The sequence below is a fragment of the Dermacentor silvarum genome, chromosome 7 (genome assembly GCF_013339745.2).
Source record: "Dermacentor silvarum isolate Dsil-2018 chromosome 7, BIME_Dsil_1.4, whole genome shotgun sequence".
Taxonomy (NCBI): Eukaryota; Metazoa; Arthropoda; class Arachnida; order Ixodida; family Ixodidae; genus Dermacentor; species Dermacentor silvarum.
This window is the reverse complement of record NC_051160.1, coordinates 179,780,585-179,805,336: the sequence shown is the minus strand read 5'-3', so window position 1 is coordinate 179,805,336 and position 24,752 is coordinate 179,780,585. Positions and strand designations below refer to the sequence as shown.

At 51.1% G+C, this 24,752-nt stretch overlaps 1 pseudogene; it reads right to left on the bottom strand.

Annotated features, from left to right (window-relative positions):
- Window positions 1–524: 524 nt before the first annotated feature.
- Window positions 525–14,448, bottom strand: LOC119458736 (uncharacterized; annotated as a pseudogene).
- Window positions 14,449–24,752: the final 10,304 nt, after the last annotated feature.

The window sequence follows — 24,752 nt, the reverse complement described above, 5'->3', positions numbered from 1 at the left end:
TTGCAAACTCCGCTGGGATGCAGCGGCAAAACGTGGCCCCTTTCAGTTCCCGCTTGCGAGGTGGAGCTTCCGACGCCATTGGCCCAGTCACATCATGGTTACGGAGCTTGCGCACTGCGTTAAACGCAATTTACGCAGTTAATTATGTGTAAGGGAAGTTATTTTCAAGATAGCAAATTTTATTTCCACTTCGCTACTAGAGCCGATGCCACCTGGCAGAGGTGCGACCGAGATGCCTGAATTTAGCTACTGCTACGCGGGACTCCTATTCAGCTGTGAGGATTCATCGGTTTCCTGTTATTTTTAATTCAGTTTTGTATAAAATTACATGTTAGCGGTGAGCCACGTAAAATAGGTACCTGATGCTGCCGAAAATACCAAAACCTAAAGCTTATAGAACCACCCTTTTATACCAGAACGCTTAATGCTAGGATACGCATTTCTTAAATGCAAGATACTGAACTACTTCAGTGAAAGCTCGCCGGTTTAAGGCTATAAAACGCGAAAAATGACGAGAACAAAAGCCAAATCGAAAACAATTTATTGAATGAATGCAATAAAAATCAACTGGGAACCACTTTCTAAGAGCCAGAGTTACAAGAGACGCGCTTTTTTGTTTGCTATAGCTACCTTTTCCTTGCTTTCTAACCGATGGTTAAAATCTCGGGAGAAAAAGTGCAGTCTTGTCACAATAACAAAGTTCAATATCTGGCATGTGAATGCTGGCATGTGATCTGCACAGCCCAAGCGAGCAAGGCTGCACTTATCGAGCTGTTCTAGCACCTTCCAGAAAATGTTTTTGCAGGCACCAGCCTCATCTAACGTGACAGAAACTACATCATTTACAAGTTTCACCACACTCAACAACTTAGCTGTAGGATGTTTCATGCAGCCTTCCTTGAATCTTCTATAAGTCGTCAGATATGCATCAAAACAAACAACGGGCACTGGACTGCTTATGTCTTCTAAACACAGGAGGCACGATGTGTGCTTTTCAAATTTGTGCACAACATATCCACTCAAGTAGTAGATAATAGCATCGTCCACTTGCCCTTTAAAGTAGGAGTGATTGTCGCCCTGCTCTCCAAGGTCCCTGACTGTTTCTGACGTCATCTCCAGTAGCTTTTCTTCGGTGCGTTCATGCAAGGAAGCATGTTTGGCGCGGTAAAGCTTTCTCATGTGTCCTCCTCAGTGTGTCCTGTACGCTGACAAACACATTCCCCGGCACACCTTGCACACTCCCACGCAAAACAGTTTTTATCGGTGTGTACAAACTCGGAAGGCGAAATATTTCAGTGAAATTGACCACAGTAGGGTGAGATTCATCCCCTCCAAATGAACGGACAAGTCCGAAGTTGCGCTGGAAAAGATACATGGTTTGTTAGGCCACAAGCAACTTCATCATTTCAACACTCATAAATCAGCACCGATCACATTATCACCTCCAGGGGGTCCTGGTTCAACTTCGCCGTCAAAACATAGTGTGCACCCTGATCCAGTAAGAACTCGATGATGTCAAGCGTTGACAACAAAGTAACACGCAAGGACTCCGTGGTTAGTTGAGATGCAAAGAGCTTAAGACCTTTCTCCACGGTGTTCTTTTCTGTGACATTCAACAATTCCAAGAAGTCTATGATGATCTGAAAGAATGAGGTAAAATGTCAGTAAATAAGCATCAACATGCATGAAAAAATACTTTGCCTTGCTTGTATTTCCTTTGAGTGCCTTTTAATGCCTCTTTCAGGTAGCTTTATGTTCAAATCATCAAACAGGTCATTAAGCTATTCAGTGAATGCTTCTGTTCCCTCAGAACCCCTCATGCCTTCAGCACTGGCTTCTCTGTATATGCGGATGCCAATAGCTCTTCCACGGCTGAATAGCTGCAAAAAAGTGCATTGATACATTAGTTAAAAAATAACCAAAAATAATAAGCGCTGTCTTTCACGGTACTACCTGTGTAGCAAGTCGGACGCTCATCTTGTGGAGGTTGTCGGGGGCAACATGCGCTCTAGTCAGTTTTGGCACGACTCTTGTATGTTAGCTTTTTTCGGATTCATACATCGCAACATAATGTGCAAAGTTGATCTGATGATCTCCAGCCTGAAAGAACCAAACAGTTTTCTGAGCTCCATTGTAACTAAGTGCACATATTTCTTCTTACCATTCCATAGGTGTGCTTTTTCAAATGATTTCTGATGCACTTGACTATGTGTGGAATGTCCCAGATAAAGATCTTCTGCGAAGGCTCCCAGGGATACTCAATGCTGTTGCGTGGCGATATCATGTCTCCCGATATTCTCAAGTGGGTCCACATTGAGCGGTTATTACCTGCTCCATCACTTACAACAACAAGCACTGAAGCATTATGCTTGTGAAGCTGCAGCACAGCACTTAACAGGAGCTGTGCAAGTATCCGTCCAGGTGCCGCACCTCTTGTGGCAAAAGATGCTATGGGTTGAACCCAGCCCTCAAAAAGCGGAACAAACATCAACACCAGTGCGTGGTCAGCAAGTTGGTCGGTGGTGGCATTTGTCACATCGCCATAATCAACAAGCCATCCATCTTGTAAGAGGTTTTGTTGAAAGTGTAAGGAAGATGACGAACGTCGGCGCAGAGTCAGCAGCATCGGCAGCATCAAGCGCGTAGCAGAAGCTCGAGCGAGAGGACTGTGCTCGGTGCATTCTAGCTACGACCCGCTCTCGCTACGAACCTCAATAAATCTCCTTTATAAGTGGTGGAGGTGCTGGGTAACGTTCCACTCTACCATCCTGGAACTTCGTTCGTGGATGCTACCCTCTGTCATGCCGGACACCGACCAGCAGACTCTTCCATCGCCACCCATCCCTTGCGCTGGCACAGTGCGCCAGCGGGAACCTCCCATCTTCAGCAGAACCAATGACAACGACGTTGAAGAGTGACTGTCATCTTATGAACGCGTGAGCGTTCACAACAAATGGAATGACTCGGAGAAGCTGGCTTACGTATCCTTCTATCTTGCGGGCGTTGCCAGTCTCTGATTCAGGAATCATGAGAGGGATATCCGAATGTGGTCGGCGTTCAAGACGTCGATTGCCGAAGTATTTGACCGACCCGCCTTCAGGATACTCCGAGCCGAGCAGCGTTTGCGTACACGCGCACAGGATATAGGTGAGACGTTCACCAGCTATATAGAAGACGACCTTGATTTGTGCAGGCGCGTGAACGCTGCCATGACGGAAGTGGAAAAGATTAAGCACGTCATGAAGGGAATCGATGATGACGCATTCCAGATGCTTCTGGCCAAGGACCCGTGCACTGTTGGCGACGTTATCAGCTTGTGCCAGAGCTATATATGATGTATTGCGTAAGCAGCGAGCTCTGACAAGGCGACATCCCACTCTTAATGCGGCGTCACTCTGCAGCCTGACCACCGGCCCCGAACAAGCCTCCCTGATAACCCAAATCAAGGATTTCGTCCGCGAAGAAGTCGCACGACAGCTATCTCTGGTGTCCATCACTCCGGAGTCTGCCGGCACTTTGCCGTCTCCTCTCCGTAATGTGATCCATGAAGAGGTCACGAAAGCGCTGCCAGCTGTTCACCAGCAGGATGCCATGGCTACACCAGTAACTTATGCTGCGGTTGCTGCAATGGCCCCTCGCAGTGCGCCCGTACCACGTTTCCAGCAGCCTGTGCTCCACGTTTCCAGCAGCCTCCTCCTCCCGTTCCCTGGGCCAGCACTGCCGTCGCTAACCCGTGGCGTACGCCGGACAATCGCCCTATATGCTTTGCATGTAGGCATATTCATCTTCAACCCAATTCTTACACTTTCTCGAGGACCTTAATCGAGAAAGTGTAAGAATTGGGTTGAAGATGAATATGCAGAAGACAAAGATAATGTTCAATAGCCTGGCAAGGGAACAAGAATTCAGGATCGCCAGCCAGCCTCTAGAGTCTGTAAAGGAGTACGTTTATCTAGGTCAATTACTCACAGGGGACCCTGATCACGAGAAAGAAATTTACAGAAGAATAAAATTGGGTTGGAGTGCATACGGCAGGCATTACCAAATCCTGACTGGGAGCTTACCACTGTCGTTGAAAAGAAAAGTGTACAATCATTGCATTCTACTGGTGCTAACATATGGGGCAGAAACTTGGAGGTTAACAAAGAAGCTCGAGAACAAGTTAAGGACCGCACAAAGAGCGATGGAACGAAAAATCTTAGGACTAACGTTAAGAGACAGGAAGGCAGCGGTGTCGATCAGAGGACAAACGGGGATAGCCGATATTCTAGTTGACATTAAGCGGAAGAAATGGAGCTGGGCAGGCCATGTAATGCGTAGGATGTATAACCGGTGGATCATTAGGGTTACAGAATGGATACCAAGAGAAGGGAAGTGCAGTCGAGGTCGGCAGAAAACCAGATGGGATGATGAAGTTGGGAAATTTGCAGGCGCAAGTTGGAATACGCTAGCGCAAGACAGGGGTAATTGGAGATCGCAGGGAGAGGCCTTCGTCCTGCAGTGGACATAAAATATAGGCTGATGATGATGATGATGATCCCTCGGTCACGTCGCAAGGTTCTGCCGCCGCCGATCGCGGGCGATCGACGAGCGTCCTATGTGCCGCCTGATCCAAATGCGCCTTACGGACCCTTCGATTCATCACCAACACGCTCCCAGACTGATCGCTGTCCTCGCTTCGAACGCTTCCGGTCACTCTCCCCACGTCGCCGATCGCTTTCCCTTATGCGTCAGCGACCCGTCTCTAATGAAGAGGGAAACTAGACAACACAGTTCCTTAGGCAAGAAGTGCGCAAGTGTCGACATGCCGAAGTCCTCCTCCTTTACCTGCCAATGTCATTGATGTTTATCGAAGATGTCACTACAGTCGCCCTCGTCGATACCGGTGCCGCTATTTCAGTTATGGATGCCAGGTTTTGCCGCTTGCTTGGTAAAGTGATGACATCTCTGTCTGGATTGTCGCTTCGAACGGCAAGTGCTCCACCCATTCGCCCTACCGCTGCTTGTACAGCCTGTGTAACCATACAGGACGTTTTATACACGATTGAGTTCATAGTTCTTTCATCGTGCTCCCACACTGTTATTATAGGAGGGGATTTTCTCTCATGCCACAATGCCATCATCAATTGCGCTCAGGCTGAGATTGAACTTTCTCACCTTGGTGACCTGGCCTTGGTCGATGCTCATCCTGCTGCTAAACTTCTCGTGAAAGAAGACACCTGTATTGCCCCGTGCTCTTCAGCATTCGTACCAGTCTCGTGTAGTGCTATATCCGACGGGACGGTCTTATTCATGACCTCTCATCACTTCGTTACCCGAAAAGCGCTTCCTTTGCCCTTTGCAGCTCTTGACCTCGCCGCCGGTGTCAGCACGATGCCCATTTACAATCATCTTTCATCGCTGCTATCACTGCTCCGTGCGAATGCCTTGGTTACGTCGAGTCGGTTGATTCAACACGAATTGTCTCCGTCCTCGACGAAATGCCTTCTACTGATGTTCATGAACTGAGTGCCCTCTCCGTAGCCGACTCAGCATAGACAGATGTGTTCAGCCCATTCATCGCCGACGATCTGATACATTCACAGCGATCTCAACTTCTCGCAATCCTTCAGCACTTCCGCCGTTCTTTCGACGTTGCGCAAGCATCTCTTGGCCGTGCATCGACAGTCGAGCATCACATCCACACTGGCTTTCACTCACCGCTGCGACAAAGACCATATCGCGTGTCCGCTACGGAACGTCCATCATTGCAGAACAGGTCGATGACATGCTTTATTAGGGCGTCATTCAACCTTCACAGAGCCCATGGGCCTCTCCCGTGGTACTTGTCACGAAGAAAGACGGTTCCATCCGCTTATGTGTTGATTTTCGACGGTTGAACAAGATCACACTGAAGGACGTCTACCCATTACCACGCATCGATGATGCTCTGGATTGTTTGCAGGGAGCCGAGTTCTTTTCTTCACTGGATTTGCGGTCAGGCTACTGGCAGGTTCTGATGGCAGAGGCCGATCGCCCGAAAACTGCCTTTGTTGCACCAGACGGCTTGTATGGTCTTTCAGACTTTGCAACGCACCTGCTACATTCGAAAGAATGATGGATAATGTTCTGCGTGGCCTCAAATGAAAAATCTGTCTTTGCTATCTTGACGACATTGTGATGTTCGCCTCTGATTTCGCAACGCACCTGCTCCGCCTCCAGCACGTCTCACTTGCTTGACCAACGCCGGGTTGCAACTTACCTGAAGAAATGTCGATTTGCTGTTCGTCAGCTCACAATTTTAGGCCATGTCGTGTCAAAGGAGAGCATTCGCCCGGATCCCGAGAAGCTACGTGCTGTTACTGCGTTCCCAAAGCCTACCACTATCAAAGAGCTACGCAGTTTCATCGGCCTCTGTTCTTACTTTCGGCGATTCGTTCGAAACTTTGCGTCAATTATATCACCTCTCACGCAGCTCCTTGGTGGCTCTAGAGATCTCTCATCATGGTCTCCAGAGTGTGACGACGCCTTCACAACCTTGCGCCATCTTCTCACGACGCCACCCATTCTTCGCCATTTTGACCCTCAAGCGCCAACCGAACTTCATACTGACGCAAGTGGTGTAGGCCTTTGTGCTGTGTTGGCACAACGTCAACCTGGCCACACAAAATACGTCGTCGCATACGCGAGTCGCACGTTAACCAAGGCGGAGGCCAATTACAGCGTAACAGAAAAGGAGTGTTTGGCCATTGTGTGGGCGCTTGGCAAGTTTCGCCCATATTTATACGGCCGATCTTTTGACTTAGTGACCAACCACCACGCACTATGTTGGCTGTCGACGCTAAAAGACCCATCGGGCCGCCTTGCCCGCTGGGCATTGCGAATTCAGGAATATGACATCCGCGTGGGTTACCGTTCCGGGTGAAAGCACTCCGACGCTGACGCGCTATCCCGATCACCGCTTCCCCCGAAGGCCAGTCACGACTCCTCCTGTGAGTGCCCATTGTCATCTCTGGATTTGACACTATCGCTGCTGACAGCGTGATGATCCCTGGACTGCATCTCTGTTCGACCTTCTCTCGGATACGTCGAAAGTTCCAGCGTCACGAACGCTTCGGCGCCAAGTTCCTCATTTTGCGATTCGAGACCAGCTACTGTATCGCCGCAACTATGCCCCAGAGGGACGCACATGGTTACTCGTCATTCCGCGAACCTTGCGATCAGAGATTTGCTCCTCGTTTCACGTCGACCCTCAGTGTGGCCACGCGGGAGTCTTCAAGACCTATGAAAGACTTCGACACCGCTATTACTGGCGGGGAATGTACAATTTCGTTCGCAACTTCGTCCGCTCTTGTCATGAGTGCCAACACCGCAAAGCGCCACCGCACAACTCCGCCGGTGAACTCCAGCCTTTACAATGCCCATCCCGACCCTTTGATCGCGTGGGCATAGGTCTCTACGGGCCACTTCCGTTGACTCCTACCTACAACAGGTGGACCATCGTTGCGGTAGACCACTTAACACGTTATGTGGAGACTGCTACTCTACCAAATGCTACAGCGCGGGAGGACGCCAATTTCATACTACGCCGTTTCAGAGGCCGCACTTTCTTATCTGAAGTCATCGAAAAACTGCTTGCTGCATGTGCTATTGTTCATCGTAAATGCACTGCCTATCACCCATAGACTAACGGTACCACGGAACGCTTCAGTCGAACTCTTGGTGACATGCTCGCCATGTACGTCTCACCTGATCACTCTAATTGGGACCTAGTTCTTCCGTTTGTCACCTACGCCTACAATGCCGTGACTCAGGCCACTACCGGATTCTCACCCCTTTTACCTTCTTTAAGGCCGTCATCCTTCGCACACAATCGACACCATTCTGCCCTACCGGCCGGACCCATCCGAATGCCTGCCGATCTCGGAAGCAGCCAGACACCCCGAAGAATGTCGCCAGCTGGCCCGCCAATTCACCTCAGACGACCAGAACCGCCAAAAAGCCGTTCACGACACCCAGAACTCGACTCCCACTTTTCTCCCGGGCGTCCTCATCTGGTTGTTAGTGCCACACCACAAACCTGGGCTCGCTTCAAAACTCCTTCCGAAGTACAACGGGCCATACCGCGTTCTCGAGAGAACATCACCCGTTAATTACCTGGTTGAGCCGCTCACGCCGCCGTCCGACATGCGACGTCGGAACCGTGAAGTCGTTCACGTTCAGCGTCTCAAGCTGTATCGCCTTTCTATCGTCCTTCCGGACAACTAAGTCGCCAGGATGGCTCCTTTATTTCCGCGGGGCCCTTGTAAGCAAGATGACGAACGTCGGCGCATAGTCAGCAGCATCAAGCGCGTAGCAGAAGCTCGAGCGAGAGGACTGTGCTCGGTGCATCCTACGACCGGCTCTCGCTACGAACTACGAAATAAATCAACTTTATAAAATCAACAGTTTGCTTAAGCTTTACCTCATCGAGCAGTAGAACACCGCACCTTCTGAGGCGGCTGTTCTCATGAAAATGTTCTCGGATACTATTTAGCGATACCTCATTGAAACCGTACCTGCAGGGAATGCCACTAATAATCTGACGAAGGCGTGCTCTTGTAGGAAGTGGCAGAAACTGCATATCAGATAACAGCTTGTAAGCTTTTGGGCTTGAAATCTGCAGCAGAAGGCACGTCATTAACCACTCTTCTGTGTACCGCCTCCCATTTTTAGATTTTGCCTTTGCTGCCTGAAAAGCAGTCCTGAAAGCGAGCTGCTGTTTATCTGGAAGAATGTCAAGTGCACGTTCTACCCTCTCTTCTGTAACATCCTCAAGTTGTTTTTTCATGGTGGTTACTTCTTTTTTCATCTTTTCTCTCGGCATAGTTGCTCTTAAGGCCTTTCGACGCAGGGACTTCACTTTAGTGCTCCTATATTTCAACCTGTTGCTTGTCTTGCGACGCCGTAAAAAGAGCTTGTGCAGACTCTGGCATCCGTGGCATGTTGCAGTTAGAGACAGAATTGTGCATGATTTGCGATGCCATGTATCGGCATTTTTAATGGCCACAGCTGATGACAAGACACAGGGGTAATTATCAGCAGGGCAACCTTCACAGAAATTCAGCCTTTCAATACATGAAAGTAGTGTAAAGGGGGTTTATTCAGGTCGTAGAGCTGCAGCGAGAAACGCAGCACCAGCAGGTAGGGCATAGCCAGAGAGCGATATGGGTACGAGCCACACGATGGCAACGGGGCTTTTCAGCGTGCCGATCTTCTTCCTCACAATCACCCCCCGGTATGGAAGATTAGCCATCCTGGCGACCTAGGGAGAGTGCAGTGGATCATAGTACGGCTTGAGCCGGTCAATGTGTACAGTCTCTCGCCCGCGATGAAGGAGATCGGAAGATGGCGACACGGGTTTAACCACGTAATTAACTGGTGATGTTTGCGCAACCACGCGGTAGGGCCCGTGGTACTTGGGAAGGAGCTTTGACAAAAGACCAGGAGCAGCAATAGGTGGGACCCAAAGCCACACGAGGGAGTCGATGGCGAAAGGGTGAGGGGGTGGTTTGAGGTCATGATGCTGTTTTTGGCGACACTGTTGAGCAGACGTCAACGAACGGGCAAGTTGTTGGCATTTCTTGGCGTGCTGAGCGACCGTAGCAACAGGTGAGCAGTCGGCAGGGTCTGGCCGGTACGGGAGAATCGTATCAATGGTGCTGAAGGGGCTAGCGGCCGTAAAGCAGAAAGAATGGTGAGAACCCGGTAGTTGCTTGAGAGGCAGTGTTATATGCGTATGTGACAAAGGGAAGTACAGCATCCCAGTTGGAATGGTCTGATACCACATACATTGATAGCATGTCACCAAGAGTTCTGTTGAATCGTTCAGTTAAGCCATTCGTCTGTGCATGGGTGATAAGCGGTAGTTGTGCGGTGAATAATATGGCATTCCGATTGGAGTGACTGCAGTACGTCCGAGAGGAATACGCGACCCCGATTGCTCAGCAGTTCACGAGGTGCGCCATGGCGGAGAACAAAGTTGTGTAGAATGAACGAGGCGACGTCTTTTGCTGATGCGGCAGGTAAGGCGGCGGTTTCAGCATATCATGTCAAATGATCTACGGCGACGACAATCCATCGGTTGCCAGTGCCAGTAGATGGAAGAGGCCCGTATAAATCAATGCCAACACGGTCAAATGGGTGAGCTGGGCAGGGAAATGGCTGGAGAGGTGCGAGACACATTTGCGTCACTGGCAGGCAATGCAGGAGCGTACGTATTTGCGGATGAAGGTGTACATGCCGCGCCAATAGTAGCGTAGGCGAAGCCGAAGCACTTCGACACTCCACCGTGACCACACTGGGGGTCGGAGTGAAAAGCGGAGCATAAATCGTTGCGAAGGTGGCGGGGCACAACTAAGGGCCATGTGCGGCCGTCATTGTGGTAGTTGCGGCAGTATAAAACTCCGTCGCGGATGGTGAAATGCAGGGCCTGTCGGCGTAACGCTAGAGTTGCCGAAGCCGCCGGAGGGTTGGACAAAATATCGAATATCGTGACGATCCATGGGTCTTTTCGTTGCTCCGAGGCCATGTCCATGATGTCAAGTGGGGAGATATCATGACTGTCGGTAGGAGTACTGGCATCTGGAGTAACTGGGGAGCGCGAGAGGGGCATCGGCGTCAGAGTGTCTGCGTCCAGAGCGATAGACGACACGGATATCGTATTCCTGGAGGCGGAGGGCCCACCGAGCGAGGCGACCCGACGGGTCTTTGAGGTTAGATAACAAGCAAAGAGCGTGATGATCCATCACCACGTCAAAGGGTCGACCGTAGAGATATGGGCGAAATTTTTGAAGTGCCCATACGATGGCCAAGCACTCTTTTTCGGTGACTGTGTAATTGACCTCAGGTTTTTTAAGGGCACGACTGGCATAAGCGACCACGTATTCGGCATTAGTGTTCGTAGTTCGTACGTTGTGCGAGCACGGCACCAAGGCCTACACCACTGGTGTCAGTGTGAAGTTCTGTAGGTACACTTGCGTCAAAATGGCGCAAGATTGGCGGAGACGTAAGTAGGCAGCGAAGAGTGGTAAACGCTTCCTCAGAGGCTTCCGACCAATTAGAAAGTGCATTGTCGCCTTGGAGAAGTTGGTTGAGGGGTGCGATCACAGTAGCGAAATTGCGAACGAATCGTCGAAAATAGGAGCATAGTCCAATGAAATTTGCGTAGTGCTTTCAAGTTAGTGGGCTTCGGGAATTCGGATATGGCACGAAGTTTAGCAGGGTCGGGAAGAATGCCTTCTTTGGAAACAACGTGGCCTAGCATAGTCAGTTTTCTAGCTGCAAATAGGCACTTTTTCAAGTTAAGCTGAAGACCGGCATTCCGGAGACAGGTCAAAACTTGATGTAAACAGCGAAGATGGGCCGGAAAATCTGGAGAAAACACGACAATGTCATCGAGGTAACAGAGACAAGTATGCCACTTGAGGCCGCGCAGGATGCTGTCCATCATGCGTTCAAAGGTGGCGGGTGCGTTGCAGAGACCAAACGGCATGACAGTGAATTGGTACAAGCCATCTGGTGTTACAAACGCGGTTTTTGGACATCAGCGTCAGCCATGGGCACCTGCCAGTAGCCAGAGCGGAGATCTAAGGAGGAAAAGAACTCCGCTCCTTGTAAACAGTCAAGTGCGTCGTCTATACGTGGCAACGGGTATACATCCTTTCGAGTAATCTTGTTAAGCCTTCGATAATTAACGCAAAATCGTATGGTGCCATCTTTTTTCTTAACTAGGACGATTGGTGATGCCCAGGGGACTACTAGAAGGCTGGATGACACCGCGTTTGAGCATATCATTCACCTGCTCATCGATAACGCGTCTTTCGCTCGCCGATACTCGGTACGGACGCTGCCGAATGGGTGCATGGCTTCCGGTGTCGATAGTGTGTGAAACAGTCGTTGTGCGGCCGAGTGACGTTGCTTGATAGTCAAAAGAGGGAGAGAAGCCTTGGAGCAAGTGAAGAAGTTCAGCTCGCTGCGTCGCCGTAAGGTCACTGGCAACAGACGGCGTAAAACAACGCGGCAGCGACTGAGGAGGCGATTCTTCGAGTGCGGCAAGAGAAGCGGAGTCGTCCATTGTGCCAAAGATTGAAGGTGAAGCCAGCGACTCTGCTCTGCCAAGGCTTTCACGGTGGCGTAAAGTAATTGGCTCGGCCGACGGGTTTGACACACACATCAGAGAGACGCCAGTGATGAACTCGAGAACAGCGAACGGCAGTGGTAGTGATCGGCGGCAAATCGGACGGTTGTCATCCGTGCGCCAATCGTCTTGAGGTCGTGCACGCTGTACCACTGGTCGGGAGGGAGGGGACAGAGGCGGGCACAAAGGCGGGCGAAGTGGACTGTAGGTCTGCAGTCCAGGTCTCGCAGCGACTTCGGCGTACGTGAGGGGAGCGGCAGTCGGAGCCTGATGGAACGAAGGCGGGATGTGGTCGGCTACCTGCTCCTTGATGACATATTGCACAGCGGGCGCCAATGGAGAACTCAACGGGCCGTGTTTAAGCGGCATCAGCGAAAGCTGACGGGCAACTTCTTCACGGACGAAGTCCTTGATCTGTGCTAACAGCAAAGTGTTATCGGGGGCAACAGCCAAGCTCGACATTGAAGTGGCCTGTGGAAGAGATTGGCGGGTGGCTACGCCTTGTTTGCGTAGTTCATCGAAGCTTTGGCAGAGACTGACGAGTTCTGACACTGTTGCCGGGTTTTTCGCCAGCAGCATCTGGAAGGCATCGTCTTCAATGCCCTTTAAGATGTGCCTGATTTTCTCGGCATCAGCCATTGCGGCGTCAACGCGGTTACAGAGGTCGACAACATCTATGTAACTGCTAAATGTCTCCCCGCTCTGTTGTGCACGACCACGCAAACGTTGCTCGGCGCGAAGCTTGCGGACGGCGGGGTGCCCGAATACCTCTGTTACGCTAGCTTTGAAGGCCGCCCACGTCGTGAGATCACGTTCGTGGTTTCGGTGCCACCCGCTGGCGACACTGCTCAAGTAAAACGACACGTAATTCTGCTTTTGGGTGTCGTCCCAGTGGTTGTGGGTGCTCATCCGGTCGTATCCAGTGAGCCAGTCTTCTACGTCATGATCTTCTGTACCACTGAAGATAGGTGGGTCGCGTTGACGTAATGGGCCAGGGCAGACCAAGGTAGGCACCGAGGCAGCGGGTTGTGGTTGTGGTGGTCCTTCTTCCGGCATAATGAAGACATGCTGTAGTGTCTGGTTGCGAAGTTTCAGATTTACGGTCGTACCCAGCACCTCCACCAATTGTAAAGGGGGTTTATTTGGGTCGTAGAGCGGCAGCGAGAAATGCAGCACCAGCAGGTAGGGCGTAGCCAGAGAGCGAACTGGGTACGAGCCACACGATGGCAACGGGGCTGTTCAGCGTGCCGATCTTCTTCCTCACAGTAGAAACTTTAGGTCGTCACATGATTTCAATTCAATGCCCGCATCAGTAGCATACACAGTTGATGGCACACGTTGCCCCTTGGCATTGACAGAGGCGATCATGTCTTTCAACACTACGACTGGCCTGTCAATTTCTGGAAGGTCTTCTCTCATTACCAGCTTCTACACCACGATTTTAGCGCCAACAACCTCAAGTGACCAACCCTGCAACCGTTGGCCTGCTGCTGCCATGCCACATTGAAAAGCTCTATGTTGTTCTCATGCACAACATTGCTGTCAATGTCACCACTGCTTTCCCTAGAAACGCAGAAGTTCGACGTCGCAGCTTCTTGGTCGTTCTCTTTTTGCTCTTTCCGACGCTTAGGCCGAGGCGGTGCACGCACATTTGGGGCCTTGCGTTTTCTCGCTGGCTTCGACAAGTATTTAGGGCAATTGGGAAAAATGCGCGGCACAGCATCTTCCGTAAGAGTCCACTTGTCACGCGGTATGACAACTACATCACCATGAACTTTGTGAATGAAATCTTTCACAATATCTTCCTCGTGAAAGTGGAGGTCGCAAACAGCGCATGAGCTGGACAGCTCCTTATCCAATCAGGGTATAGCCCGTAGCCACTGTTGAAGGCAGACCTCGTCAGCGGGTGGCTTAAAAAAAAGTCTTTTTTCAGCCGTGGATTTCATCGAATCGTAGCCACTTTGGCAATTAGTCACAAAGCAACGAGGCATGTTTTCTCACATTCAGGACACGTCACAGCCACAAACGATATATATGCACTTGCGATAATCAACGGTGATCAACCGTAGTCGCACATTATGTTGAGAAGCTGTTCTTGTCTTGATTTGAAGTGAGCAAGTCAGGCTGCGTCGCACGATCCGCAAGAAGCACAGCTCGGGCGCAAGGACGCTGAACGTGGTCGCGGATGTGACAAGTTGCAGCGGGAGCACACGCTGCACGAGCTGCGTCGATAGATCTCACTGGCACTCACAGGGATAGTGATCACTACACAACACAGCTGAAGGCAACGAAGAAACTCTCGGCATGGGGACCAAGCCTGCGTTGAATTCGCCAGGGCACAGTTGCAAAAATCACATCATCTCACCCTACGGGCAACCATGGTGGGATGTGAAAGCATCGCGGGGGGTGCGCATCGAGTTTCCGTTTTGTTTCACTTGGCAACACAAGTCAATGAAAGTTAGAGTGAGAGAATGTATTAAGAAGAGAGGAGACGTTTGTACGGGGTTGTTGCGTCTTTATTTGGAGATCGTACGTGATTCCTAGCGTTGGTGCGCGCGGTATCTTGAAGATGGTGGCTTTGTGGTCGGTGAAGTGTACTGTCAATGGGTCTTGCTGCAGAGGGTATCCCTGGCCGGAAGTTCGGGGTCCGCTTGCTGACGCTGACGTTTACGTTTGGCTTCCCGAGCCTTCCTCTGCTCCGCGGCAGTGGCGCTGCCGCTGCAACTAGCGCCGATGTTGTTCATGGCGTTTCGCACGTGGTTGCGCAGAGAGAGAACGACGGGAGCACAGCGAACGCGCGCTTTATAATGCGCCGCGACATTTGCGCCGCCTACCGCCGTACCCTTAGAGAGAGAGTTATATGCAATGATTTGCTGCACCGCACCTGCACACCTGCGTAGGAGAGGAGAACGAGGGAGAGTTGCGCATGCGCAGTATGGGTGCGGACGCCGCAGAACGGACACTGCCCCGAGCATAAGACAGTGTTGCCAGGTCCGACGAGGCGGCATAGCCAAAAGCTAGAGAAGTTGTAGCCCAAATGTAGCCAAACACAAAAAAGTGCAAAAAAATTTCGTAGCCAAATATAGCATTATTTGCAGTTTTATTTTTGTATACATTTTCACATTCGACTACTGGCAATCCATTTTTTGCACAACCCGGTGTAACAAAATGTTCGTGCCGCCATTACGGTCGGCCCTTGACATCAACATCAGTGACATCATGCTTGCACAAAACACTTTTTCGTTGGCCCCAGAAGCTCTTAAGTTCCAGCGAATCGCTGCAGAGGGCGAAATCAGTGCTTTATTTTATGACAGATAGTACTAAGTTATTATTTTTAGTTATTTACAGTTATTTACAGTAATAATATTAACAAACTCTGCTTTTTAGCTGTCGTGAATGCAAAATAATGTTTACTATCATCGATCTCTCACGTCATCTCTGCCTACGGCGTAAAAGTTAAGCTGTCCAGCGATCTGCGACGTACTCACGGCTTCTTTTTATGAGCTAAAAAAAGTTATTCGCGCTATGATATCACGTGTTATTTGTCTCATCGTCCTATCTTGTTTTCACTTTTTTAATTAGCTTGGCCTGGGTTAGCTGGTACATGATCTATACACTGTTCATTTACATCAACCTGGCTGCCATCTTAGGTCTCTAGCACGGCAAGAACATGCGCTAAAATAAAGTGTCAGATAAGAAATGCCACTCGCTGCCTGAATCGGTGTAAGCGAAGCTTTAAAAGATTACTACGCAAAACGGCACACCAGTGTAAGAAGCACGCAGTCGTTTTCGGCGACGAGCACGTCCCGAACATAACTCGCTCGAAATGGTAAAAGCCGCGACAGCACGCAAAGAGCAAAGGTAAACAACTAATTAATAACAGTGTTTATGCTGTGAAAGCCGGTTACTGTCAAAAACAAATCATGTTGATGTGCTGATAAAGTTTCAGAATAGGGGCCCCCAACGTTTGGGGCCCCAAAGAGCTTTGTGGGTGTTAGCGTTGGGTCATAAATATTACAATAAAATATAAGATTTTATGATAAGAGTAATTTAGATTTATGTGTTTAATTACAATTTAGAACTAATTCTATTAGCAGCAAGCAACTTGTCGCGGTTAGTTTTGAGTAACCAACTTCACATACCTTCACGCAGCCAAGTCTATCCATGTTAGGCCTACGAGCCATCAATTCGGAATCAGCGGTGTCTGATGAATCAATCCTCATTACACATTTTAATTGAGAGAAAGCGATAACCTCCATCACTTCTCCTAGCTTACGAACTTCACGCGTTACCACGAATTGAGCCCAGTTTGGTGCTAGGTTAGAGCCGTCGCTTCAATGGGCGCCGCCATGTTGACAAAAGCTTTTGGGGCATCTTTTGGGGCTCCTGCTAAATCGCTGAAGTAGTGTGCCTTGTCATCCACCCGTGCTTCCATTCCTTGGAATGGAATGGAATGTCGGCGCCCCCATCGCCCGACGGCCCCGACCCTATGTTTTTGCTCTCCCTTCCTGAGCATACCCATGTTAGTACCGTGTACTGTGAAAAACCCTCTACTCCCAGGTTCATCCCCATGCCCGGGGATAGAGTGCATAATGGTCAAGAGGGGTGTAAGTTTAAGTGCATCAAAGATCAAAGCCACCGGCTCAGGACAACGGCGCAGAGAGGGAAGGGGAGGGGTGGTCATTTCGCGCACGCACACATGCACAACCGCTCTGCCGGCTCAGCCAGCTAAAACAAAGCCTTCGATAATTGCTTCTACCTGATCAAAGCGACCTCTGGAGCGTGGATTAGGGCACCACTTATAGCCCAAACAAAGCCAAGTCGCAGATTTTCAGTAGCCCAAATATAGCCACATAGCCAACTCGTCCATGTCGACGCCAAAATTTTTTTTCCTGTAGCCCAATTTGGCTATATATAGCCAAACCTGGCAACACTGGCATAAGATGCTCTCACATCTAAAAAAATTGCACCATCTTCCCATAGGGGAACCCTGTGTAGTATGCGAAGCAGCCATGGGGTCGACTCAAGTTCCCATTAGTTTTCAGTTCGTCGTTTCCGTTAGGTTGAGGTACGTAGCTACCGGCTTCGCGAGCCCGAAGTTCGGGATCGGCCTGACGCCGCTGCCGTTTCGTGGCAGCGCCTCGAGCCCTCTTCTCCGCGGCACTGTCCACGGCGCTGACACCTGGCGTTGACGCTGGCGCTGTCCGTGGCACTCATCGCGGCGTTGCGGAAGGAGAATGAGAAGTGCGGATCGCACGCGCGCGTCATTATACCGCAAGCTACAGTGGCGCCCCCCCCCCCCCCCCCCAGCGGAGTATGCAGCGCCTACCGTCGCGCCTCTAACCTAAGCTGCTTGCTTCGCATTATCGTGCGCAGAGCCGCAGGTGTGAGAGTCGCTGGAGTGTTCGGAGCACGGACGAAGATTATTTAGGAGTAGAAACTCCCGTCAGCGCGGGCGCTGGCGTGCGACCAGATAAGATTACATCAGTATGCGCCGACGGGGGGCGCATGCAGTGGCAGTGCCTTGCGGCACGTCATGCAAACAGCAGCGAAAAAAAAAAAAAAAGAGCTGCAGCCCGGTGGTCATGGAGGTAAAAAATACTAGGAGGGAGCGTCACGTGATTCCGCTAGCCTCAGCAAGCCAACCTCCTGTGAAGCCTCCCCTCCCTCTCTCAGGGGCCCCGTGCGCGGTGCCTTCTGGGGCGGAATAGGCCCACAAGGTTGCCGGAACATTCGTGATTGTTTGGTACGTGGTAACTTTTAGTGGCGCCTGCCGTCACAGGCTTGGACGCCCGTATGCGGGTGGTGGTTTTCTGCTACTGCGCGCGTCGTTCTTTGCTTCAAATGCGATGCCTTGAAACGTGGAGCAAGACTGGGGCGTCTGACTCATGAAGGCAGAAAATTTTCAAGGCGTCACTTGCGCTTACCACCGCGGTTAGTGGAGTTGCCAGTGCTCGCGGCTCGAAACCCGTCCAGACGCCCGAGTGTGGTCTATTTTTCCTACGTACTAAAGTTTCGTCAAATCAGCCGTTGTGCACCTTAAGCTGTGGTACGTATTATCTTGCTAATTTTTCGTCCCGCTGTCTTGCACCTAGAAAGAAACGGGATGTTTTGAGGGACACTTTTTTTTTGTCGCATTTTCCCTTAATAAAAGGCTGGTGTGCGCGTTTTATTTTGAGAGAAATAATTTTTGTCACGCTGTCTTGCACCTAGGAAGAAACGAGATGTTTTGAAGGACACTTTTTTGTCGCATTTTCTCTTAATAAAAGGCTCTGGTGGGCGTGTTTCATTTTGAGAGAAATAAATAGCATTAGCCTGCATTCTAAACGCCGAAGTGATCGCCGTTTATTCAGATTTACGTGTACTATTTTGCAAGATTGTGTGGTGCGACGATGCTGTTGAGACGCGCCTCGGGGATCCATTTTCGTTATATAATAAAGCAAACGGACGCAATTTGTGCATTATCTAGAGTTTATGCAGCTGTTTCCGAATGCAAGTATAGCCCCACAGCATAATTATGTCCTAGAATGAAACACTGCCAGGGGGACCCTTCTTCCTCTGCTAGTGTGAATTAAACGGCATGAAAACTGAATACATAGTGGCAAGGGAAAAATGGCAGCATTCATTTGCACTTGTGGATTCATTGTGTTGCTGGTGTACTTGTGCTATGGAAAGCACATTTTTATGAAAACAGTAATTGTTTCATTCTTTATTCAGTGCTTATTGCACCTATAGAAGCCAGAAGATTTCACACAAATACAGAAGGAAGCCACATTTATAATTTAAATGAAGTACATTGCAAAGATAATACACAAAAGAAAATTATAAACAGCAAGTAGGAAAACTTATTGTGCCACTGCTCTTCGGTATCAGTATTAGTATACTTGTATGCCACAGGGCATTTGTATAATAATGTTATACAAAGTAAACTATATCACACGTAGTATTGATACCTTTAATAAAACTGGTCAATGGGATCAGCTGTCCTTGAATGTAGCTGCAGTTTTGCTTACAATGCCTTGTATGCAACGCCTTCAATACAGTGCTATAATTGTATAATATTTATATTTGCGCTGTCCTCACAAATATCGAAAGGCTTCGGTGATTGTGCTTGTCAGAAAAGTAAGCAATACATATTGTCACGAGCCTCTAGAAGTGGACTTGAAGGTTTAATAACCCGTAGAGCAGCTGGCTCTCGGAAGACGCGACCGTCGGGGCTGGCTCGAGCAGAGAAGGGGGCGCGCGGTCTTCTTTCTTCTCTTGGGCTCGACCCACTCTTGCCCTCGACCCACTACCTACAGGTGGCAATATCCCCCCTTCCGAACAAAAGCATCGCCTCGATGCTAAAAAAAATAGGCGTAGAAGACAACGACGAAGAAGGCAGGCAAAGCGAAAGTACACAAAAAAAAGTAGCCGTCACGCCGGCACAGTCAATGAACGAAGATGCAATCTCCTAAAGATAAATGAAAAGTAGAAACAAAGAAGGGAATGAGAGAACAAAAAAAAAACGAAAACAAAAAAAGTTACGGACGCGCAATGTACGGCTTCATGCGCACAACATGAACTATGTCTGAGCTCGGTTGTCTTTGTGTCCTACTCCGTGTCTGCGATGATGTGTCCGGAACAACTTCGTAGTTTACGTCACTGACGCGGCGGAGCACTTTATACGGACCGAAATACCGGCTTAGCAGTTTTTCACAGAGACCACGACGGCGAACGGGGGTCCACACCCAAACTTGGTCCCCGGGGTTGTAGGACACGTCCCTGTGGCGGATGTTGTAGCGTCGTGCGTCTGCCTGCTGCTGCTGGCCGATATGCAGCCGCGCGAGCTGCCGGGCTTCCTCAGCACGCTCTGCAAATTCCTCGGCGTCAGTTGTCAATAGGTCAGCGTCTTGACACGGCAGCATAGCGTCCAGCATCGTCTGGACTTCGCGACCGTAGAGAAGGCGAAAGGGCGTGAAGCGCGTCGTCTCTTGCACGGCGGTGTTATACGCGAAGGTCACGTAAGGCAAGATCCGATCCCATGTTTTGTGTTGAACGTCTATGTACATTGCGAGCATATCTGTGACCGTCTTATTCAGTCGCTCGGTAAGTCCGTTGGTCTGCGGATGGTACGCGGTCGTCTTGCGATGCCTGGTGTTGCTCAATTCAAAAACCTCGTCCATAAGCTGCGCTGTGAATGCTGTCCCTCTGTCAGTTATTACAGTGGAGGGAGCACCGTGACGCAAGACGATGTGGCGCATGAAGAAGTGCGCTACCTCGGAGGCCGTGGCTCGTGGGAACGCCTGCGTCTCAGCATAGCGTGTTAAATAATCAGTCGCGACGATCACCCATTTGTTGCCGTCGGCAGAAAGGGGAAACGGGCCGAGAATGTCCATGCTGACTTGGTCGAAAGGCGTGTGAGGTGCTTCAATTGGCTGAAGTAAGCCAGCCGGTTTAACGGATGGTGTCTTGCGGCGCTGGCATTCACGACAGCCTTTAACGTACTGTTTGACGCTTGCCGAAAGCCCGGGCCAATAGTACATTTCGCTTACTCTAGCGAGTGTCCGTGAAAAGCCTAAATGACCAGATGTCGGTTCGTCATGGCAAGCGAAGAGGACGTCGTCGCGCATGTCCCTTGGAACCACCAGGAGGTAAGCACGGCTGGTCGAACGAGCATTCATCTTATATAGCACGTTATCTCGCAGACAGAAGGACGTCAGCGAGCGGGACAGATGGCGTGGTATGGTTGTGTCGCGACCCTCTAAATGATCGATGATCGGTCGAATCTCACCGTCGTCACGCTGCCGTCTGCTCAAGTCCGACGAACTAATGGCGCCCAGGAAGCCGTCATCATCCTCTGTTTCCTGACTGGCAGGATCAATGGGTGCGCGGGACAGCGTGTCAGCGTCTTCATGCTTACGGCCAGACTTATAAACGATGGTGATGTCAAATTCCTGTAGCCGCAAGCTCCACCGTGCCAGTCGTCCTGAAGGGTCGCGCATGCTTGCCAACCAACAGAGAGCATGGTGGTCCGTCACTACTTTGAAGGGACGACCATAGAGATAGGGGCGAAAGTTGATGATCGCCCACACGACCGCGAGGCACTCCTTCTCCGTAGTCGAATAATTCGCCTCGGCACGGGACAGGGAGCGGCTGGCATACGCTATAACTCTTTCCACTCCATCTTGAAGCTGGACGAGCACTGCGCCAAGGCCAATGCTACTGGCGTCGGTATGCACCTCAGTATCAGCATCATCGTCAAAATGTGCAAGAACGGGTGCTGACTGAAGGCACTGTCGTAATTCAGCAAAAGCCGCCTGTCGCTCATTATGCCACACAAATGGCGTATCGTCTCTTGTAAGGCGTGTCAGGGGTTCCGCTATCTTCGAAAAGCCTTTAATAAACCGGCGATAGTAGGCGCACAAACCCAGGAAGCGCCGGATGGCCTTCTTATCGGCAGGAGCTGGAAACGCGGCCACAGCGGCAAGCTTGTCTGGATCGGGTCGGACCCCTTTAGCGCTTACTACATGACCGAGGAACTTGAGCTCTTCGTAACCAAAGTGGCACTTTTCGGGCTTAAGTGTGAGGTCTGCCGATCGGATGGCTTCTAGCACACTCCGTAGGCGGTGAAGATGCTGCTCGAACGTTTCAGAGAAGATGACCACATCATCCAGGTACACAAGACAGGCCTGCCACTTCAGTCCAGTAAGGACAGTGTCCATCATTCGCTGGAAAGTAGCCGGGGCTGAACACAAGCCAAAAGGAAGCACTCGAAATTCATAGAGCCCATCTGGAGTCACAAAGGCTGTTTTCTCGCGGTCGCGTTCGTCTACCTCGATTTGCCAGTACCCGCTTTTTAAATCGAGAGAAGAAAAGTACTGGGCGCGCCGTAGTCGATCTAACGAGTCGTCGATACGCGGCAGCGGGTACACGTCCTTTTTAGTCACGTTGTTGAGCTTGCGGTAGTCGACACAGAAGCGTAGCGTTCCGTCTTTCTTTTTGACAAGAACGACCGGAGATGACCACGGGCTGTTGGAAGGTTCGATGACGCCATCGTCAAGCATCTCTTGGACTTGCGTACGTATGGCTTGGCGTTCTCTTGCCGACACGCGGTAAGGCTGCTGGTGTATCGGGCGTGCGTCGTCGTACGTGATGATCCTGTGTTTAGTGATGGAAGTCTGGCGTACCTTGGAAGAATGTGCGAAGCAGGTCCTGAATTCAAGCAAGAGCTTGCGCAGTGCTGTCTGGCTATCGGTGGACAGTTCAGAATTGATGTCAAGATGGCCCAGAGACGTGTCTGCTGTCTCCACTACTTCTGACGTGAAACAGTTGTTAACGTCTGCTATTGCGTCTGCAAACGCTAACAAAGTGCCGCGGAACAGGTGTCGGTGCTCGTAGCTAAAGTTGGTAACAAGCAATTGCGAATGACCAGCACGAATCTGTATAACACTGCGAGCCACACAAACACCTTGTTTCAGTAGGTGTTCCAAGTTACTTTCGGCCACCGCTTCGCCATCGCGTAAGCCACAGCATGTGACGTCGACGAGGACACTGGCACGTGGAGGAAGCGTTACACTGTCAGCAGACACACGAAGTACGTCGTCGCGCCGTCGGCCGTCTTGCACGTCGATTGCTCGTTCGGCAGAGAAAGTGATACGACGCTCTTGCAGATTGATAATCGCGCCGTACTCCTGCAGGAAGTCAACCCCAAGGATAACGTCGCGGGAGCATTCGCGTAAGACAAGGCAGCTCGCTACGAATGTAGATCCTTGAATCTCAACTCTAGTCGTGCAGGCGCCCAGCGGAGTAACGATGTGGCCGCCAGCCGTCCGAATCTGCGAGTTATGCCAGGGCGTGATCACTTTCTTCAGCTGCGTTGCTATTTTGCCGCTTAGTATCGTGTAGTCTGCGCCGGTGTCCACTAAAGCACTAACGGCATAACCGTCAACAGTAACTGGTATATCGAGCGAAAGCCAGTCGTCTCGTTCAGTTGCAGGTGGTGTCGGGTCGGTATCTTTCCGTAACTGCGTCCGTCGGAGGTCTTCAGCGCTTCGACCGTCAGCGACCTCGCCCCCAAAGATCGCTTCAGTTAGTTTTCCCGGCGGGGACTGGTCGACCGCTCGGGAGAATACCGCTGGGGCGGAGGTGAAAATCGTCTCGGAGACGGCGAACGCGACTGCCGCCGGGCAGGCGGTGGCAAGCGCTGCTGGGACAGGTATTCCTGAATGTCCCGGGGTCGTTGGCCGTATCGGGGCGGCGGCGAGTATGCGGAAAAGCCGCGAATCCCAAGGCACCGGTATGGGCACTGGCGGTACAAGTGGTCAGCTTCACCGCAGTGGAAGCACAGAGGCCGCGAATCGGGTGTGCGCCAAACATCCGACTTCCGAGGGGGCGGGCGTCTATCGTCGACGTAGTGAACCGCTTGCTCCGTACGATGGGCAAATGGAGCGGCATGAACAACGGGCGTCGGCGTGTACCCAGCGTCGTAGTACGGTATCGGCTGCACCGACTGAACTGACACCGTAGGAGGAGCACGAACGAATAGCGGCGGAGAGGAAGCAGGGCGCTTCAGGGCTTCCGCGTAGGTCGCACGAGGGTATTCAGGAGGTACTGCCGCAGCGTTAGCAGGAGGCAAGGTATCACGAAGCGCCTGGTGCAGTTCGTCCTTGATAATGCTCGCTATGGAGCTTACCGTAGGTTGCGGCGTTACAGCGGCCTTTTGCAACTCTTCACGCACTACAGAGCGGATGAGTTCTCGCAGTGAGTCGCCGTTGCTTCCTATGGCCGTGAAAACATCAGCAGCAGACATGCTGTTCGCTTGCCGCTCATACAAGTTCGAGCGATGCAGAAGCATCTTTTCCATGGTTACGGCCTCGGACAAGAACTCCGCGACCATCTTCGGAGGGCTCCGTATGAGGCCAGCGAAGAGTTGCTCCTTGACCCCGCGCATCAGATGACGTAACTTCTTCTCCTCCGTCATTCTTGGATCCGCTCGTCGGAAGAGGCGCGTCATGTCTTCGACGTACGTGGTCACAGTTTCGTTTGGCAACTGGACACGGGCCTGAATCGCTCGTTCCGCTCGTTCGTGGCGATCAGAACTGGTGTAGGTCTCCAGGAGCTGACGACAAAACTCGCGCCACGACGGCAGTTGCCCGTCGCGGTTCTGAAACCACGTACGCGCGCCATCCTCCAGGTAGAAGTAGACGTGTCTGAGTTTTTCCGTGTCGTTCCATTCGTTCACGGAGGCCACGCGCTCGTATTCGACCATCCAGTCTTCGACGTCTTCGAACACTGTGCCATGAAACGTCTTTGGGATCCGTGGGCTCTCAAGTGTGTAACGGTTCGACATCGTGCTTCCCGTACCGGTTGGGGCGGTTTGAAGGGTGGCGCTGGTCATACCGGTCGATGTGGTGGGAACCGTAGCGTCGACGACTTCTGGGGACAGTCCCCTGATCCTGCGGCTGGCCCGATGCACGGGAGTGTCGACAGGCACTGGATTCGTAGCGCGGATCCTTGGAGGGGTCTGCAACATCCGTGAGGACGCTTACCCAGCACCTCCACCAGTTTGTCACGAGCCTCTAGAAGTGGACTTGAAGGTTTAATAACCCGTAGA